At 38.1% G+C, this 6,750-nt stretch overlaps 3 long non-coding RNA genes across 3 annotated transcripts in view; all 3 read right to left on the reverse strand.

Annotated features, from left to right (window-relative positions):
- Nucleotides 1–204: 204 nt before the first annotated feature.
- LOC116000178 lies at nucleotides 205–1,684 on the reverse strand. The gene is made up of 3 exons (XR_004094074.1): nucleotides 1,651–1,684; nucleotides 1,480–1,516; nucleotides 205–291 (listed from the first exon to the last, which is right to left on the reverse strand). It is a non-coding gene; the product is annotated as an uncharacterized LOC116000178 (long non-coding RNA).
- Nucleotides 1,685–2,003: 319 nt separating this feature from the next.
- Nucleotides 2,004–3,616, reverse strand: LOC116000166. Its single transcript, XR_004094071.1, has 3 exons — nucleotides 3,534–3,616; nucleotides 3,279–3,315; nucleotides 2,004–2,090 (listed from the first exon to the last, which is right to left on the reverse strand). It is a non-coding gene; the product is annotated as an uncharacterized LOC116000166 (long non-coding RNA).
- A 117-nt stretch (nucleotides 3,617–3,733) lies between these two features.
- LOC115998036 overlaps nucleotides 3,734–6,750 on the reverse strand; it is a 16,744-nt gene continuing 13,727 nt past the window's right edge. Inside the window, exons 2-3 of the long non-coding RNA XR_004093826.1 lie at nucleotides 4,019–4,131; nucleotides 3,734–3,917 (exon numbers count right to left, since the gene is read on the reverse strand). This is a non-coding gene — a long non-coding RNA (uncharacterized LOC115998036). The remainder of the gene's footprint in view (nucleotides 3,918–4,018; nucleotides 4,132–6,750) is intronic.

Consider the following 6,750-nt stretch of genomic DNA (forward strand, 5'->3'; position numbering starts at 1 on the left):
CATTTTCTGGACGATATCATGGATCCTCCGATTTTCCTCATGCATATCTTGTTGCTGTTGTTGCATCACTTGATTTTGCTCCTCTAATTGCTTAATTCGAGCTTCGCAAGATGAATGTGAAGTTGATGGCCCTATATTGGATTTCCTGTGTATCATAGCTTCGGGGAAGTAGTATGCGGTACCCGACCCAAATCCTGAAACGTACCCCTTTCCTCAAACCACCAGTGGCCTCCAACCACACTGCTGATTCTGCCACTTGAGGTTGTGTTTGCTTCAAGTTGGTCACAGTTTCTTGAAAAAATAAAACAAGAAATAGCTTCATAATAGATCCACAGACAATGTGTGATAAAGACCATAATAAGTGGATAGTGTAGACAAGAAAAAAGAAGGAAAGTCAGAAGGAAACTCTTAGATCATAAACACAAAATAGCTTGCTAATGCTTTCATCTCAAAAGGCGAATGCTCTAGTTGCACAATATACATTGTTTAAACTTTCTCAACCTCATCAACTAGTTCTATTATTTTTGTCTTAAATCTATTGTTTTGATATAGAGGACAAAATTTATTCTTTCAGCTTACTGTTACTTGTGCAAAGAAGAGGAGTTTCGTTAATGAGACATGAAGAGAGAGGCAATATATCCTCTAATGGAGAGGAATAAAAAGCATTAGTTAATCATGTGTCTAAAACCTGCATATACCTCCACATTTTGTATAAAGAATATATCATAAGGTTGATCATAACATGCTGCATGTCTGTAGTTAATGTTATATTAAGCTCTCTATTAAGGGATTTACATGCAGACACCTTTTAGAGGAATGTTCTTAGACACTAGAACCCAAATATGTGGTACTCTAGAAAATTTTCAGATGGTTAATGTTGGTTGAGCAGTTTCACTAACAATGAATATAGTATGTATTCAGTTCTCAAAACAACATTATGCTTCTTTTTGTTTGGAATGTGTCGCATAAAACCCCTACTTCAGCCAAAAGAGGAGGGGAGGGGGAAAGAAAGTGAAAAACTAAAAGAAAAATCAATGGGGGAGGAAAATGTTTCTGTTCTCCAGAAAATTTGAGCCTGTTACATGTGCAGAGGATGGCATGTTTGATGAGTTAAACAACTAAAAAATCATTTTAACAATGACATGTTCATAAAAAGCAGTTAGAACAAAATCCCAAATGTTTGAGTGTCACTTAAGTATGAAAACTGTACTATAGAATCCTGAAATATCATATCAACACCACAAAAGTATGAAAACTATAGAATCCTGAAACTCTAGAGCAAAAATATGATCATTACTTCATAAGGTATATAGTCCTTGGCATCTAATATCAATTATAACACAAAATTCAAAACAACTCTTTTCAAGCCCTAAGCACTGAAATGCAGAAAACATATGGTAGGAGATCAACAAAGGATCAGTATTAATTTAACTCGAGATGAAGAAATGTAGAAAACATATGGTATGCCGGAGATCTTACCCTTACATATCCAACCAGATTTAGTGATATACTGAACCTGCAAAAAAAGTTGCATGTTTAGGAACTCATAACTTAGGATAGCAATGCATCAGATTTCAAACCTAATTGCTACTGTAGCCAAAGAAATAGCCATCACCTACATATATCAAAAGGAAATAATAGAAGCTTTACCAGCTTTAGTCAACTCAAGAGAAGTAATTCGTGCNTAGTGTATCATCATCGGAGGTGGAGGGGGATAGTGTATCGTCATTGGAGCTATTCTTGTTTGGATCTTGATCAAGACTACCAAGATTTTCACTAAAATTGGCAAGTGTTGCTTCCATTTTCTGGACGATATCATGGATCCTCCGATTTTCCTCATGCATATCTTGTTGCTGTTGTTGCATCACTTGATTTTGCTCCTCTAATTGCTTAATTCGAGCTTCGCAAGATGAATGTGAAGTTGATGGCCCTATATTGGATTTCCTGTGTATCATAGCTTCGGGGAAGTAGTATGCGGTACCCGACCCAAATCCTGAAACGTACCCCTTTCCTCAAACCACCAGTGGCCTCCAACCACACTGCTGATTCTGCCACTTGAGGTTGTGTTTGCTTCAAGTTGGTCACAGTTTCTTGAAAAAATAAAACAAGAAATAGCTTCATAATAGATCCACAGACAATGTGTGATAAAGACCATAATAAGTGGATAGTGTAGACAAGAAAAAAGAAGGAAAGTCAGAAGGAAACTCTTAGATCATAAACACAAAATAGCTTGCTAATGCTTTCATCTCAAAAGGCGAATGCTCTAGTTGCACAATATACATTGTTTAAACTTTCTCAACCTCATCAACTAGTTCTATTATTTTTGTCTTAAATCTATTGTTTTGATATAGAGGACAAAATTTATTCTTTCAGCTTACTGTTACTTGTGCAAAGAAGAGGAGTTTCGTTAATGAGACATGAAGAGAGAGGCAATATATCCTCTAATGGAGAGGAATAAAAAGCATTAGTTAATCATGTGTCTAAAACCTGCATATACCTCCACATTTTGTATAAAGAATATATCATAAGGTTGATCATAACATGCTGCATGTCTGTAGTTAATGTTATATTAAGCTCTCTATTAAGGGATTTACATGCAGACACCTTTTAGAGGAATGTTCTTAGACACTAGAACCCAAATATGTGGTACTCTAGAAAATTTTCAGATGGTTAATGTTGGTTGAGCAGTTTCACTAACAATGAATATAGTATGTATTCAGTTCTCAAAACAACATTATGCTTCTTTTTGTTTGGAATGTGTCGCATAAAACCCCTACTTCAGCCAAAAGAGGAGGGGAGGGGGAAAGAAAGTGAAAAACTAAAAGAAAAATCAATGGGGGAGGAAAATGTTTCTGTTCTCCAGAAAATTTGAGCCTGTTACATGTGCAGAGGATGGCATGTTTGATGAGTTAAACAACTAAAAAATCATTTTAACAATGACATGTTCATAAAAAGCAGTTAGAACAAAATCCCAAATGTTTGAGTGTCACTTAAGTATGAAAACTGTACTATAGAATCCTGAAATATCATATCAACACCACAAAAGTATGAAAACTATAGAATCCTGAAACTCTAGAGCAAAAATATGATCATTACTTCATAAGGTATATAGTCCTTGGCATCTAATATCAATTATAACACAAAATTCAAAACAACTCTTTTCAAGCCCTAAGCACTGAAATGCAGAAAACATATGGTAGGAGATCAACAAAGGATCAGTATTAATTTAACTCGAGATGAAGAAATGTAGAAAACATATGGTATGCCGGAGATCTTACCCTTACATATCCAACCAGATTTAGTGATATACTGAACCTGCAAAAAAAGTTGCATGTTTAGGAACTCATAACTTAGGATAGCAATGCATCAGATTTCAAACCTAATTGCTACTGTAGCCAAAGAAATAGCCATCACCTACATATATCAAAAGGAAATAATAGAAGCTTTACCAGCTTTAGTCAACTCAAGAGAAGTAATTCGAGAAGCTTTACCAGCTTTAGTCAACTCAAGAGAAGTAATTCGTGCTGTGTAACCAGCTTTAGTCAACTCAAGAGAAGTAATTCGTGCTGTGTAATAAGTCCCTCTGGTACTTATCTCCTGTACACGGAATCTGCAATAAGTCCCTCTGGTACTTATCTCCTGTACACGGAATCTGCAAAGTCCTAACACAACTGAATAAGTCACTCTCCCACTTGGTCTCTCCACTCCTCTTGTGAGACATTGTATAGCACATAACTTTGACCAGTTCAATTTCTAAATATAAAAAACCTGACATTACATTAAATTATAAATCCCTAACACTTCAAACAAAAGAGGATATATGACAGATTTACCACTTATGCCAGTGAACTTGCTGCAGACTTTTTCTATCATGTTTGTTAAATCTGATATGCTAGCTTGATTTTTCAAGGTACACTCTACAAAATCAGTTCCAATGCCTATAACAATTGTATATAATATTTTAATCAAAGAATGAACTAAAGTAACTGATAAACAAGTGAAACTCATAGGAAATCACATGGAGACAAAGCAGGATCCACAGTACTAGTCTCTGCGGAATCCTGAACAAGGAGAATCCCAATCACTCCCTTATTTTCTTTCTGCCATAACCCTTGCTCCACCAATTTCACACTGCTCAATCAGTAACATTTTTCATCACACACAAATTGTTGGTCCCAAGGGGATGGGGTACAAGTCTAGAGGGGGGGGGGTGAATAGACTTGTATAAGATTTTGCAAATCTTTTCGACCTCTCGTGTGTATTGAACTTAGGATGTTTAGGTTCGATACCTCACGAGGTGAAGACAAAGTTTTATGCGCAGCGGAAATGTTATCCCCTTTTAGTTAGCACGAGTTTGGGTTAGTTCGAGAGGTGTGATTATATGCAGTGCAATCGAGAAGTTAGCGAGAGATAAAAACAGAAAGTAAATGCAAGAGAGATTTTTAAGTGGTTCGGCCACCCCGCCTACTTCCACTCTTCTTCCAGAAACTCCCTGGAAGGATTGCACTAAAAACTTCCCTTTCTAGTACAATAACGAGCGCTTGAGCTTTGATCACCAAGCCCGCCTCAAGCCTCAGGTTTTTCGCCCCGCTTCCAGTTACTCCACCTCTCGAGCACTTGACCTTTGATCACCAAGCCCGCGTCAAGCCTCAGGTTTCTTTCGCTCGGACAGCAGCCAGGTTACTCCGCCTCTCCTCAAGTTTTTCTCCCCGCTTCCAGTTACTCCACCTCTCGAGCGCTTGACCTTTGATCACCAAGCCCGCGTCAAGCCTCAGGTTTCTTTCGCTCGGACAGCAGCCAGGATACTCCACCTCCCTTGCTTAATCCAAAGCAAGACGTTGTTGATAGTCACAGTTGAATGTAACAATCTCCAATCTGACCACAAGCTATCGTTGAATCAACTTTGATGTAGAGCAGCTTTGGTCACCTTCTGGATGTATGACAGTTTAGCTTTGTAACTCTCTTCGAACACTAAGATGTGTTCTCTCGCTGTATTGAATATCAGGATGATATTCCAAGTTAAGCACTTTGCACTAGAACGTTTTTATCAGACACCTCTTGTTAACCTCTTGACCTTTTTCACAACCCCTTTTTTTTTCTTCACTTGTTTTTCTTTGTGTCTTTACGTCCTGAATAGTTCCGTTGGAGGGAAAACTATTCCGTTTGAAATTGGTCTCCCACGCCGAACATGGGTCTTTGCACAATTTCAGCATTTTTCATGGAGTAGTGGTCTTGTAACTTGAGCCTTTTGTTTTGTAGTGAATATTCCATATTCCACTTTCTTGAGTTCATGCTTCACTTGCTTCTTTTGGATAAAGTTACTCTTTTTATGTTCCCATCATTCCTTGTTTGGGGAATCTGACCACTTCAGGATTGGTGCACTTCTTGACCGTTTGTGGTGGAGGTCTGACGTGTCATCCACTTCCGTCCATTTTGAAACCTCCCGCTCAGCACCTCTTCAATATTTTATCTCCATGATATTCTTCTTCTCCAAACTTAGAGTATTTTATCTGCACATGTTGACTAACATTCAGCCTCTTGGAGAAGTGCCGGTTTATCGAGACCATAAAAGATGTCTCGACCACTTGATGTTTCAATCCCATGTATCGAGAGGTCTATCTCTCGAATATTCTTTACGTCTCGAACTCGATAGGTATATCGAGAGGTCCTTACCTCTCGAACTTGGCTTGTGTCTCGAGACTTAGTTGATGTCTCGTAGACCCTTATTCCTCCAGAGTTGTCTCGTGCCTGCTTCTGATCTATCTGTTTGCTTACAACACGAAAACTTCTAAGTTGTTCAAACAAGTTTACCTCAAGCTTAAATATTTCCCGAGTTGAGCTCAAATTACCCGGTTGTATTTTCGCTCTTAGTTTACTTATCGAACTTACATTGTTTTGCCTATGTATCGAGACTTGGGGATTCTTACTTAACAGTTGGTATCATCAAAACCTATTACATGATGTTCCTAACAATTTCCCCCTTTTTGATGATGCCAACACTTATACTTACTTATATGGCTGATTTGAAAAAGAAAAAGCATTGATTTTATTTTCAGCGCATATGGTAAGTTTGACAACAATTCTACTAAACATGAATAAGTAAACTCACGCAACACCCCCAGCAGAAGATATATGTATTAAGATTAAGGGAATGTTTACATAACAGAGTTTAGTGGAAAAGATTCAAAGAAGTAAGACCAAGAACAACATAAGTATCAATACATTGAAATAAGATGGAGTTTGGACCACGAGAGCTTACTTCTTGTTGCCTTTCCTTTTCTTGTTAATGGCTTCTCGTGTCTTGATGGGGTCTTTCGGATTTACCAGGCTTAAGTATTCATCTGTGACATCTAGATGCCTGTAGTTCCTGTAGGCTTCCCCCACGAACTCACCATCAATTACTCCATCTTTCCACCAAGCAATACATTCTTCTGGAGACATGTTGCTGTGTGTTGATATTCCAGTGATTTTCAGAAGCTTGAATATCTCCAGAGTCAGAATTTGTTCAGTGTCTTCTCTGTTCCCAAACTTAAAGTTTGTCATGAGAAGATCTATCTTCCTTTCTTCTTCTGACTGTCGTTCTTGTCTTTTTCTTCTTCTTTCTCTGTCCTCTTCTCTCCTTCTTTCCATTTCCAGTGTACGCTGGACCCTTAGGTTTTCTGCCTGTTTGGCATCCTCCATTGCTTTGCTCATGATTCTTGGTATTTTTGGAGGTGGTCCAGCTGGTTCACTTGCTGCCCTTTTCTTGCC

Source organism: Ipomoea triloba, chromosome 12 (genome assembly GCF_003576645.1).
Source record: "Ipomoea triloba cultivar NCNSP0323 chromosome 12, ASM357664v1".
Lineage (NCBI taxonomy): Eukaryota > Viridiplantae > Streptophyta > Magnoliopsida > Solanales > Convolvulaceae > Ipomoea > Ipomoea triloba.